The sequence below is a fragment of the Crocodylus siamensis genome, chromosome 2 (genome assembly GCF_052110815.1).
Source record: "Crocodylus siamensis isolate JL-2025a chromosome 2, ASM5211081v1, whole genome shotgun sequence".
NCBI lineage: Eukaryota > Metazoa > Chordata > Crocodylia > Crocodylidae > Crocodylus > Crocodylus siamensis.
The window spans coordinates 200,507,655-200,520,274 of record NC_143396.1 but is presented as its reverse complement, the minus strand read 5'-3'; positions in this window follow the sequence as shown (position 1 = coordinate 200,520,274).

The following is a 12,620-nucleotide window of genomic DNA, read 5'->3' as shown; positions in this document are numbered from 1 at the left end:
GAACACACATTTACTGTTAGGTTGAATTAACCTTCTGCAGCTGATTTCTTCCATTTCGGTACCTAAATGAATTCTATGGGCCTGACTTGCATACAGCACTCTGTGGTCTATAGTTTAGCATGCAGAAGTAAATAGTTATGCCTATTTATGCACGTATACCATATTTCTGCTTAGAGCCCAGGTACAGACATTATACTTTTACTGGTATAAGTGATCACTTAGAACAGAAGTTTGGCACACAAAACCAGTCTATACCTGTAACAGAACACATCATTCTGTTCAGTGCACAGGGTTTAACAATGACAGAACTTGGTCTAAGATTTGTCCCTTCCCCACCAAAGAGCAAATGTACGTTCTGTTCGCTACCGATCTAAACTATATCTCCCACAGAAAACTGCATAACTTAGATCAATTCCACCTCAGATTTTTTGAATGTCTGTAGCTAGCTAGAATAATCTGTATAATGAGTAGTCTTTTGAAAAGGAGAGATCACCTGGACAAACTAGACAGCAAGGGCCAAACTTGGGTTAAAGACTTTGTCTTGGCATAATGCTTCTCAGCCAGGCTGATTAGGCTGGGTAGAGTGAAGCACTAACATGCTATACTGCTTCTAGTAACTGACCTAGTGTAGCAACAAAATTTCACTGTACCAATGACACAGCTTGGAGCACTCCCAGTCAGCTCATGAGGTGCCGCAGGGATTTGGGAGTGGGCCTAAAGGGTCTGGGGGCACAGGTGGTGTTCTCGTCTATCCTCCCAGTCTCAGGGTATGGGCTGAGGAGGGAGAGGAGGATCCACATAGTTAACCAAAGACTGTGGCACTGGTGTTATAGGGAAGGCTTTGGCTTCCATGACTACAGCTCGCTCTTTGGCGAGAGAGGCAGCCAGCTGCTGGGAAGAGATGGCCTCCACCTCTCTCCCCTGGGGAGGAGGCTCTTCTCAGCCAGACTGGCTAACCTGCTCCACCGGGCTTTAAACTAAGCTTGCTGGGGGGGCGGGGGGACTACTGCCACTGCTGGCCCACTGAGCAACCATTGCAAAGCCAGCAGGCCAAGGCTCTTAAGGAAGCCCACCCCTGCCCCAGCCCTGGTACAGTCTGTGGGCAAGGCAAGAGCCCCCAAGGGGACACTTGCCTGCTTGTACACAAATGCCAGCAGCTTGGGAAATAAGCAGGAGGAGCTCGTCCTCCTGCTCAATGCAAATAATAATGATGCCATAGGGATAACGGAGACCTGGTGAGACTCCACCCATGACTGAACCACGGGTATAGATGGCTATACCCTGTACAGGAGGGATCGCGTAGCTAAAAGGGGTGGGGGTGTAGCTCTCTATGTTAAGGAAAGCTAAGCATCCCTGCAAGCTGATATGGGTGACCAGGATGGACTACTGGAGACCCTCTGGGTTAAAATCTGTGGGGAACATGGCACAGGGGACACAACAGTGGGAGTCTACTACAGACCTCCCACTCAAAGTCCTGAGCTTGACCAGGAGTTTGCCAGGGAACTGGCTGAGGCCACATGCTTCAGGAACATGGTTGTCATGGGTGACTTCAATTACCTGGACATCTCGTGGGAGGATCACTCAGCAAAATCCGAGCAGTCACAAAGCTTCCTCTCGTGCGTGGATGACCTCTACCTGACTCAAGAAATCTATGGGCCAACAAGAGGCAAAGCACTGCTCGACCTGGCACTGGCTACTGGGGATGGGGCAACTGACAACTGACGCCCAGGAAAAAGCCAACCTATTAATAGGTATTTTGTGTTGGCGTTTCATCAGTCCTATGCGATACCCCTATCCACTACAGGACAGGGAGGTCTGGGTAAGGGACGTCCCCTGCCCTCCATTAATGCTGACCTCATGAAGGAACACCTTGAGAAGCTGGATACCTTCAAGTCAGCCAGCCCTAACAATCTACACTGGGTACTCAAGGAACTGGCAAGCATCATAGCCCAGCCCCTGGCACAGATCTTTGAAAACTCCTGGTGCTCTGGTGTAGTGCCCAAAGACTGGAAGAAGGCCAATGTGGTGCCTATCTTCAAGAAAGGGAGGAAAGTGAATCCAGCTAACTATAGGCCATCAGCCTGACTTCTATCCCGGGGAAGATCTTTGAAAAGTTTATTAAAGAGGCCATCCTTAATGGACTGGCTGACGCCAACATCCTAAGGGATAGCCAGCATGGGTTTGTTGTGGGTAGGTCTTGTTTGACCAATCTCATTTCCTTCTACAACCAAGTGACCAATCACCTAGACAAGGGACAAGAGATTGATGTCATATATCTTGACTTCAAAAAGCCTTTGATCTTGTATCCCATGATCACTTCTTGGCAAAACTGGCCAATTGTGGCCTTGGGTCCACCACGATCCACTGGCTTGGAAATTAGCTCCATGGTCGGACCCAGAGGGTAGTAATTGATGGAAGTCAATCATCATAGTGTCCTGTGACCAGTGGGGTCCCTCAAGGCTCTGTCCTTGGACCCATATTGTTCAACATCTTCATTAATGATGTGGACATTGGAGTCAGAAGTGGACTGGCTAAGTTCACCAGTCACACCAAACTTTGGAGCAAAGCAACCACACCAGAAGACAAGTGGGTGATCCAGGCTGACCTGGACAGGCTCAGCAAATGGGCAGATAAGAACTTCATGGTGTTTAACACTGAAAAATGCAAGGTTCTCCACCTTGGGAAGAAAAACCTGCAGCATTCTTATAGGCTCGGCAGTGCTCCGCTGGCTAGCACTACGGAAGAAAGAGACTTGGGGGTCATCATTGACCACAAGATGAACATGAGCCTGCAATGTGATGCTGCTGCTAGTAAAGCAACCAAAATGCTGGCTTGCATCCATAGATGCTTCTCAAGCAAATCCCGGGACGTCATTCTCCCCTTGTACTCGGCCTTGGTGAGGCCGCAGCTGGAGTACTGCGTCCAGTTTTGGGCTCCATGATTCAAAAAGCATGTGGAGAAGCTTGAGAGAGTCCAGAGAAGAGCTATGCGCATGATCAGAGGTCAGAAAAACAGACCTTACGATGACAGGCTGAGAGCTATGGGGATCTTTAGCCTGGAAAAGCGCAGGCTCAGGGGTGATCTGATGGCCACCAATAAGTTTATCAGGGTGACTACCAGTACCTGGGGGAACATTTGTTCACCAGAGCTCCCCAAGGGATGACAAGGCTGAACGGTCACAAATTACTTCAAGACTGTTTCAGGCTGGACATAAGGAAGAATTTCTTTACTGTCTGAGGTCTGGAATAGCCTGCCATCAGAGGTGGTTCAAGCACCTACATTGAACACCTTCAAGAGTACATTGGATGCTTTTCTTGCTGGGATCTTATGACCCCAGCTAACTTTCTGTCCTTTGGGCAGGGGGCTGGACTCGATGATCTTCCGAGGTCCCTTCCAGCCCTAATGTCTATGAAATCTATGAAATTTAGGCATATCCCTGGGAGTCAATACAATGATCCAGGTTTATAGCAGCTCAGTATCTGGCCCCGTGCCCACTGTACCTCATCAGGAGCAGAAGACTTTTGTTTGTTTTAATATAGACGTAGAGATAATTTAATGAATTCTATGAGCTTAGCTCTGAAGGGTGACATTTGTGCACCATATCTCTACCACCACAATGTACATGATCAGAATAAGGTCTACAACTTAAGGCCTAGATTTGAAGTTTTACCTGGGACTTTGATGATGCATAGAGGTTGACTATTCATAGATATAAATTTTCTCCTGCTTATACAGGGGCAGCTAGATGTTCACTGCACAGCATTGAAGTTGACTACACAATTATGTAGTCAACAAATGTATTAACATCTCAAGTGAAAAGCTAATGGATTGCTCATGTACTACTCCAACTATTCAGCCTAGTAATCAACAGCTTTTTGACAGGTCATGTGTTTATCAGGAAATGGTCTCCATTTTATAATCTGATGCTCTAATTACAGAGTCCTTCCAGCCAAATTAATTCTATTGGTACTAATTTAGTCTCAGACCCACAGTTTCAAAATTTAGAGCTGGGTAGGGGAAGATGAAGCACAGAGAGGATGCATCTTGTTCAAGATACAGTGGGAAAGCTGACAGAACTGACAACACAGCCCAGGTCTTCCAATTTCACTCCTGAGCTCTTTCTACCAGGCCAAAATTTTTCCTTCATTATGACTCTGAGATATGTATCAACAAAGAAACCATTTCACACCAAGACTCAGATACTTGCTTAAATGTCTTCTATGAATGATAGGATGCAGGGAAAAATTATAAAATATTTTTATTTTTCAAGTCTCCTTGCAGAACCAATAACTAGCCACATGGTACTTCCATCTACAGAGCAGCAGCAAAGGATCCTGCTATCTGTGCTGTCCTCCCGCATGGGCCAGGAATAAGTGGAGAGGAAAAAAAATCTTTAGTTACTGGTCTACCTTTCTGGAAGGGAGATATTACTTGGGAAGTCATTAGTGAGAGCATTTAATAGTGAAAGCAAGATACTTTTGGAAGTCTATTCAGTGAACAATTTCTCATGCAGTGCTAGTATATGACAGGATGTGGAAGCACATGTTTTAATGTATTTATTTATCTGCAGGCCACCACAAGCTACTGTAGGTGAGGGGTGCCAAAATACTGGGATTTGGTCTTTTAAATATGTATGGAATAAAAAGATTTATACATACATATTGTGAGCTAAGTCATGACCTTGTTATCTTGTATACTAATGCAACTCCAGTAGAGCCAATTTATATGAATAACTGAGGGCAGGATTTAGCTAGTTGTTTCAAATCATTGAATATTTACTCTACTGTAATTCCTTTATCAGGCCAATTCATCCACTGTTATGCATCAGCAGTATTGCTTTGATTTCCAAGTTACTACAGGCTTTAGTACTTCACCATTAAATGGAAGAATACTAAGTTTTATTTTAACTTTACTGTCTTACACTTTTTGTGCTTCCTGATTATGTGATGAGAGACAGGAACTTGTATTATTGGAAATCCTCCTACTACCACCAGTTGTATAGGGCGTTATATAAAGCAGAAATAAAGTAACAAGCGATATTTCATTTTAGTTATGATGCTCTGCATTTTGAATAGGGTCTTGTTAGAATGATTCATTAACTGAATGGCTATGATTGGGCTCAAGAATTGTTTTCTTGTCTTACAACTTTTATGCTTGGTGTAATACAATACTAAAGGTTTCCTCTCTTCTATACCTTTCCAATTTTAAAAAAAGATGAAACACTTTGTGTTTAATAATTGATTTTCTACCCACCAGGAATAATAGTTAAACACCAAAATCAATGCCAGCCTCTATAAACTCCTACTTACTCTTGATCATATCTGACTGTTTTATAACAGGTTACATTAGCACTTTTTAAAGTTAAGGACCAGGGATAACAAAGGAAACAGTGTTGTCAAGACCATTACCACAGTCAAGGGCAACTTAAAGCAGGAAAAATTATATTTGACATATACATGATGTGGGGTGTATCTGATGGTAGAAAGTTGTATTCTTTGCTGCATGCTTATTTGACACCAATGAGAATCAAAAGTAACTCCGCTGACACCTATAGAGATACACTGATGTTAGACAATCAGAATCCAAACTTTGAGTCGGACTTAGTAAGGTTCACTTTTAAAATGTCATTGTCGTTGTCATCACCATCATCAGCTGCAGCAGCTTATGATGTTATCCTAGCATAATTTTGCTGTATTTTATGTCTCAACATGGCTGAATGTTTCACGCATTTTCACTTCCTTTCTACCCTTTCATGTGTAGTTTTTTCTTTGCTGAGGTGCAACTATATTTGAAGAGGAAAACAAACTAAGCTGCTTGGACTTTTTGGGCCATACTAACATAACTGCAACATTCTTAGGACCAGCCTGAAAAGGCTGCAACCCTATAAATCACTTCTTAAGATAAGTTGGGGGCCCAGTTATTCCTAATGGGAGAACTTCACTCAGTATGATTACACTCAATACTTTGTCACTGTTAAAATATTAAACAAACAGCACCGATTTTACACTCATAGCATTGGCATGGCCGTTTAAGAAATTAAGCCATGCAAAGATCACTTTTAATATAATATGTCTGCTTTTCATGTGGGTGAAGGCTACCTAGTTAAGTCCTGCCAGCGCAGCAGAAGCTGGAACTTGTACTTTGCTATGTTTTTGCAGGTAACTGAGGGTCCATTAGGATAAACAAGACTGTCATATATTTCAGAAACTGGCTATGATATAGTCCTAACGTCAGCATAACCATAAAGTTTTATTGTTCTCAGGATATGATAAGGACACTGTGCACTTAAAATAAGCACTATTTTTAAGAAGATTGATCAATTCATAACTGGACAAATCTGTTGACATAGTAACTGATGTGTTCATTGAACTTCTGGACCTACATGCTAATTCTGGCATAAAGAGGCTTTTGTCCATGGTAAAGAAACATTCTCTTATATTAACTCTTGACACAGAACAAATATATTTTCCCTTGTCCTCAAGCAAGTTTGCCACTGAATGCAGGGAGTCAAGTTGTTATAACTGTTTTACCTGCTAGTGCTCTTGATTCTTTTTAAGATCTTCAACCAGGTGGCTAGTTGATTTGTAATTACAGGCAACCAAATTAAATATATTGTTAAGCAGGGGATCATGAAGAAGGATTCTGTTCTACTGTGGTCCAGATTGCTGCCCATCCCTTCTAGCTGAAGGATTTAATGGCAGAGCTTTATAATGCTGCTTTCAGGTAAAAGCCACAACTGTGTTAAGGCAGAAGCTCTTTGGTGTTATCATAATTCTCCAAGCCAGGACCAAAAAATATTTGTTTTTGGAAAGTCACAGGAGTTGGCAAAGCTGTTTTCGCCTGCTATACTAAAGGCACTTTCCACATTTTATTTTTAACATACACCACATGGTTATCTTCACTGTAAGAGAGATCAAAAAACTGACAACTAACTGCATAAATAAAACAATTCTTTCTTAAAAAAGGAGAGCTCTAGATAAATTGTCAGGTTAAAAAGTCAGCACTTTTTAAAGGCTGTGGGTAGCTCTGCCTGGTCACTACCTACTTGAAGGAGAAAGAATAAAATAATTTTCAGACCACGCTTTCCCTTGCTGATCATGTTTTGTAACAGAAGCCACTGGAGTCTTTCTGTTACATAATAAGACAACATTTGTCACGTGACTGTTTGAGGGCTACTATTACATAAAGCATGGCTACTGGCTCTCCCACTGTAAACTTCTCCCCTTGTGTTTTAATTAGAATCCCACTCAGTACTACCCTGGATTTTAGTTAAGCCCCACCCCAGAAGAGAGGAAGGATTTCTTCTGCATTATTAATTGGGATCCAGGAAGGCAGTCAGTTATGAATCCAACATTAGGAAAGATGCATCGAGACTAGAATACAAATGAATGTGAGAGTTGGTAGATTACACTCGCCACTACAAACTCTGTCCTTTGAGATGGCAGCTGCCATAGTAACTCTTAACATTTTTTTGTAGAAGTTACACCACAGCATTGCAATTAGTATTGGGCAGGAAATGTTACTAGGAGAAAATATAACCTTTCCCCATACAAGCCCCCCCACCGCCCCAGTTCCCCTTCCAATAAGTGGCTGTGCCATTACCCCAGCTGGCTTCCAGAATAACTGGAAATGAAAGCTGCCTTCAAGCCATCTTCACACCCAACAACAACAGTACTGAAAATTCAGTCTACTGAATTTTGAGTTACAAAATCAAACCTTGCTAGTTAAGATATCTGAATGACAGGGCACTTATTACCTGAGAGCTGATTAAACACTCTGCAGTACATGTCATGCACAAAAAGGTTAGCGTGTGACTAAACTTTATAGATAAATAGATCCAGTATTGATATTTTGTGATCCACACTGACTTCAGGGTAAATAAAACAGCTTTGTGATAATAGGACATACTGTAAACAGAACATTCTCTGGAAGCATCCAACAAATAAAAGAAATGATCATCAAGATGGAACAAAGTGCCTGTGTGAGCAGTTATGCAAACAAATTTATGGATAAATATATGGTGCTGAAACCAAATTTCAGATTAAGTAGGTAGATGTGGAAACTGCAAGGCGCTGGCTATGCTGGAGACTGACGTCTTGTATTATATTTCCAAACTGGACACAGTTCCTGTAACAATAAAAGCTTCCCAACATTCCTCAGTGGGGCTCAACCTCACCCATAGGGACTTGCCTCTAGGAAGAAGAAGATGTCCCATTGCCTACTCATCTGTTGGTATCTGTGGTGAAGTTACCAAAGGGTCACACTTCTCAACTATGCCAACACTGAGCACAAAGGAATTCTTCGATCCTTAGATCATGTATTTTATCAGACCAGTTTCCTCAGGCTCCTCTAAACCAAAGGCCAATCCAAAATCACGCCTGCAGTTATGAGGCCTTGTATGTAATGATACCCCATTTATAATCTCTGGTTCGAGGCACACCCTGTACACTGGGTGCCAGGAGAAGGGGTGAGGCCCAAAGTTCCTCTGGCCATTGGAAGATATCCCAATGCAAGGGGAATTTTCTATTGATTCACTAATCCAGTTTAGATCTGTACACAGTGGTCCCAATGGACCCATGAACAAAGCCCCAGGCTACCACTTACTGCCAGCTGTAGCAATTACCAACTATTTTACACACCAAGAACTATAAGGAGACCAAAACAATTTCACATAGTCTTTACAGTACATTTACTATATCAGGAGTTATCAACCAGGGGTATGCATACCCATGGGGGTACTTGGGAAGGCTCCAGGGGGTAGGCGGCAGTGGCATGGAGAAGTGGGGGCACTTCTGGTTTTGATGCTGCATGTGGGGGACTCCCTGCTTCTCCACCAGCTGCTGGGGGTACACCGATCAAAAAAAGTTGTAAACCCCTGTATTATATGGTTGCAAGTTACTTCAAGCAAGCAGCAACCTAGAGTTACAAAGCTTTACATACCACCATTTGCTGCATGAGCCTTCCACTATAACAAAACTGGAGTTTTCTCAGCCAGTTTTTACTTTGCTCATCTGTACATTACAGGCTCATCTGGTGTGTTTCACAATTTAGCCTGCTGATTTTATCACTAAATATACCCCATCTTAAAGAGTAAAGCCTACAGTCAAAAGCAACACACTCACCTTCTCCCTCAGGCTCTTATTGATATGACAGCAATAAAAGTCATATCACCTCTCCTCAACACTGGGCACGACTTATTTTTCTTCACTTGCTTTGTAACCCAATCTGGAAAGTAAGCTAGTCAGAGATGATATTTGATTGTGATTCTCTTACAGGAGAAGGGGTGGGGGGGTGAGAGAGAGAGAGAGAGAGAGAGCGAGCGAGAGAGAGAGAGAGAGAGAGAGAGTTTGGTTTTGTTAGTCTATAAGGTGCAAATTTACTCTGCCTTCTCTTTTACAGAAGCCAGCTTACCCCATGACAGATTCCCATTGACTTCACTGGGTATTGGATTGGACCTAATACATGCTGCCTACTGACTATTAATTTTTAGAAACTAAAAAGTATCTGATTCTCCCCATCTCTTTTATTTAGCTCTAGAATTAATTAAGTTTGACTTTTCAAATACATTTTAACCTTTTTAAATTTAAGTGTAAATACATCAAGAATTCATCCCTACAACTAAAAATAGAACAAGACTCTTGTTTACAGACATGCCAAAGCTGAGTACTACACTTTTTCATGAACATTACGGTCATTATTTTTTTTTTAATAATGGTCAAATGTTGCTTAGGATCTTTCCTTTCACTTCCCAATTGGATTCTCTTGATTCAACTTGCAAATATGTGATGAGTCTACCGGTTTCAAAGGACCTTATCCCTAACTTAATATTTCTGAAGTAATGCCTGAACTTTTAAACCATGGTTTTGTAGTGGGTATCTCAATGCTCTGTCTGTTTTACCCTGTCATACGCTCACCACAGATTAAACAATTGGCATCTGGCTGCTCACGCAGTCTTAGAATTAGAATTCCAGCCCTACACTACGTAAAATTGCTGCCAGTGAGCATAATTATACTTCAATGACTTTATTGACTCCAAATGATTAAGCCAAGTATGACTGACAAAGCTTTACTGACCAGTTCTATTTATAACACACCACTATTCTGTTCTGACTGAAGAATAGTTACATGTGGTTTTTATGTGAAGCAGTGCATTACTGTCTGTTACGTTTTCTGGGCTTTTATAATAAGGGTGGGGTCAATGTCCATTGATAAGTGGTCATACTCCCTTTTAGAAACTTCTCATGACATCCTTCAATTTAAAAAGAAAACTTTTAAAAACAGAACTCCATTGTTGGAATGTAAAAAAAAATGTTCTTAGACCTTAGACTAACATATACTGCCATCATGTGGGGAGAAAAAACACCAAAGGGAAAATAGTAAGCTTTTTCGAAAACTTAGAGGCAAACCATTAGCTTAGAACTTTCTATCCACTACTAATGCAAAATAACTATTTTTCCTCAGCTTTTTCTGTTTGTCTGTTTTCATTTTCTTTACTTGGTAAACTGGGCAGCATTTCTATACTGCATCGTACTGCTAACGGCTGGCTGTATTTCCTGTGCCCAGAGCAAATACAATGACGTCTCTCAAGTACGGTTGCTGAGGAGCTCCTGTAGACCTGCATCCTCAGGCCTTGCAAGAGTACATCTAGAAAGCACAACAAAACTCCATAATGAAACTCCAGCAGGGAGGCAGAAACAGAGACTGGACCCAAGTATATTTGGTCATGTTGCTGCTCTTAGGCATACTAAACAGACCTTTCTAAATAACAGAATGGGAAAAAAATATATTTTTAAGTTTAGGACATTCAGATCTTTGAATATTTTCAAATGCAATATATACAAGTACAAGGTGTCAGTACCCCTTTAAAAAGCATCGTCATTATTGGAACTATGAAGTTCACCAGGGGTGCTCAACCCCTGGCTTGTGGACCAAATCCACCCAGTGGAGTTGTGTTACCCAGCCTACAGAGCTCTCCATGAGTCCAGAAATTTGGCAGCAGGACAGCAGCAATTAACACTGCTAACTGTTTCCTTGTGTCAGGGATTCTGATCAAGCAGGCCTGGCTGGGCCAGTCTTGTGAGTTACTATACCTGCTCCAGATCCATGGCTCATGTGCCTGACCCAGTTCTCTGCAACCAGATTGACTGCTGAAAGCACCTCTTGCCCCTATTAAACACACTCTTTTCTCTTCACAGATTTTAGGATTTAACAAAATGTATGTTCATTATGATTTTTATAGGCGTTTCTTACTTCACTCCAAACACTCATAAGTCCTTGATAGCAAGAAGCCATAAATCCTTTATACTTTCAAAAACAATTCAAACATCTGTTCATATAATAAAATGAAATGATAAAAACCTATTGAATAAGTCATACCCTGTATAACGCATATTGTGTATTGTGTCAGTAAATACAAGCTTTTATAATGATTTTAAGTGTACTGAATAGCTGAACTGCAATTTTAAAAAGCTGTGGCAGCCTCTCCCCCAAATTATTTTATTATTCTACTTATTTTTTTTTATCAAGGCCTATGTCCAGGTCTCACTGAAGTTAAAAAGGCCTCCTACTATTCCATGGATGAGGTTCATCAACCATATAAAAAACATGTTACTGATTCATGTTCTAAGAGCAAAATGGAATGCATTTATCCTTCCTACAGACAATGAATGCTTTCTTAAGGTGTTCGAAATCATGTTGTTGATGGTTTTGAAGTACATGCTTCCACTGCTACTTGTTGGCTTTCGTCAGCATTGCACTTTAATACTGCTGTCTCTACAATGACCACAGTGCTGTGTTAACAGAGCACCCAATATTTTGACTCTCACATCTTCTTCTTTAGCACATATACTGTTTCTGCCAAAAGCAGAAATAATCAGCATGGGACAGACTGTACAGTGTTGGATAGGAATAAATACTCCCTGACACACATGCCATTTCTCAATAGGCTCTCCTCTAAAATACCTGTCTGGTTTCATTCAGAAAATGCACACAGAGCCTCTGGACGGACCTCACTATTAGCCTGGGGGATGCAGGCCAAACTTGGCTGAAACTTTTCTAGCACATATTTGATTTCTTTTTAAATCAGAAAGTACAATTTGTATATTATGTATAGATGGGAAAGAATGTATTTGCTGAACGTGCCTCCAGAATTCAGTTGCTAACCAGAGCCATAATTTGTACTTCAAAATCTGCTGAAAATAGTTTACAGTTGCACTTCAAGCGAGTTTCATTTTTTTAAACCAACAGTTAGTAAAGAGGACCAAACAGAATACAGAACAAGAGCATAGAGTAAAGCACAGAACAAAGAAAGACTACCTCCATAGCTAATTAGGAATTCATTATCTCTAAGTAATCTAAATAAAACAGCAACCAGAGAAAATATGATTTTTTTGTAACTCTTCTGTCAGATGTTATAATGTACTGATTCCAGGTTCACTGAGATTTCTAACAGCCCCTTTTAACACACGTATATTTGCCTCACCTTCTTCCCCTCATCTCACTGGACCCTGTGTAGACTTCAAACTCTTCTTTCTTCACAGATTTTACGTTTTTTTCATGATTATTTTTATAGGCATTTCTTCCTTCATTCCAAATATTTACAAGTTCTTGACAGCAAGAAG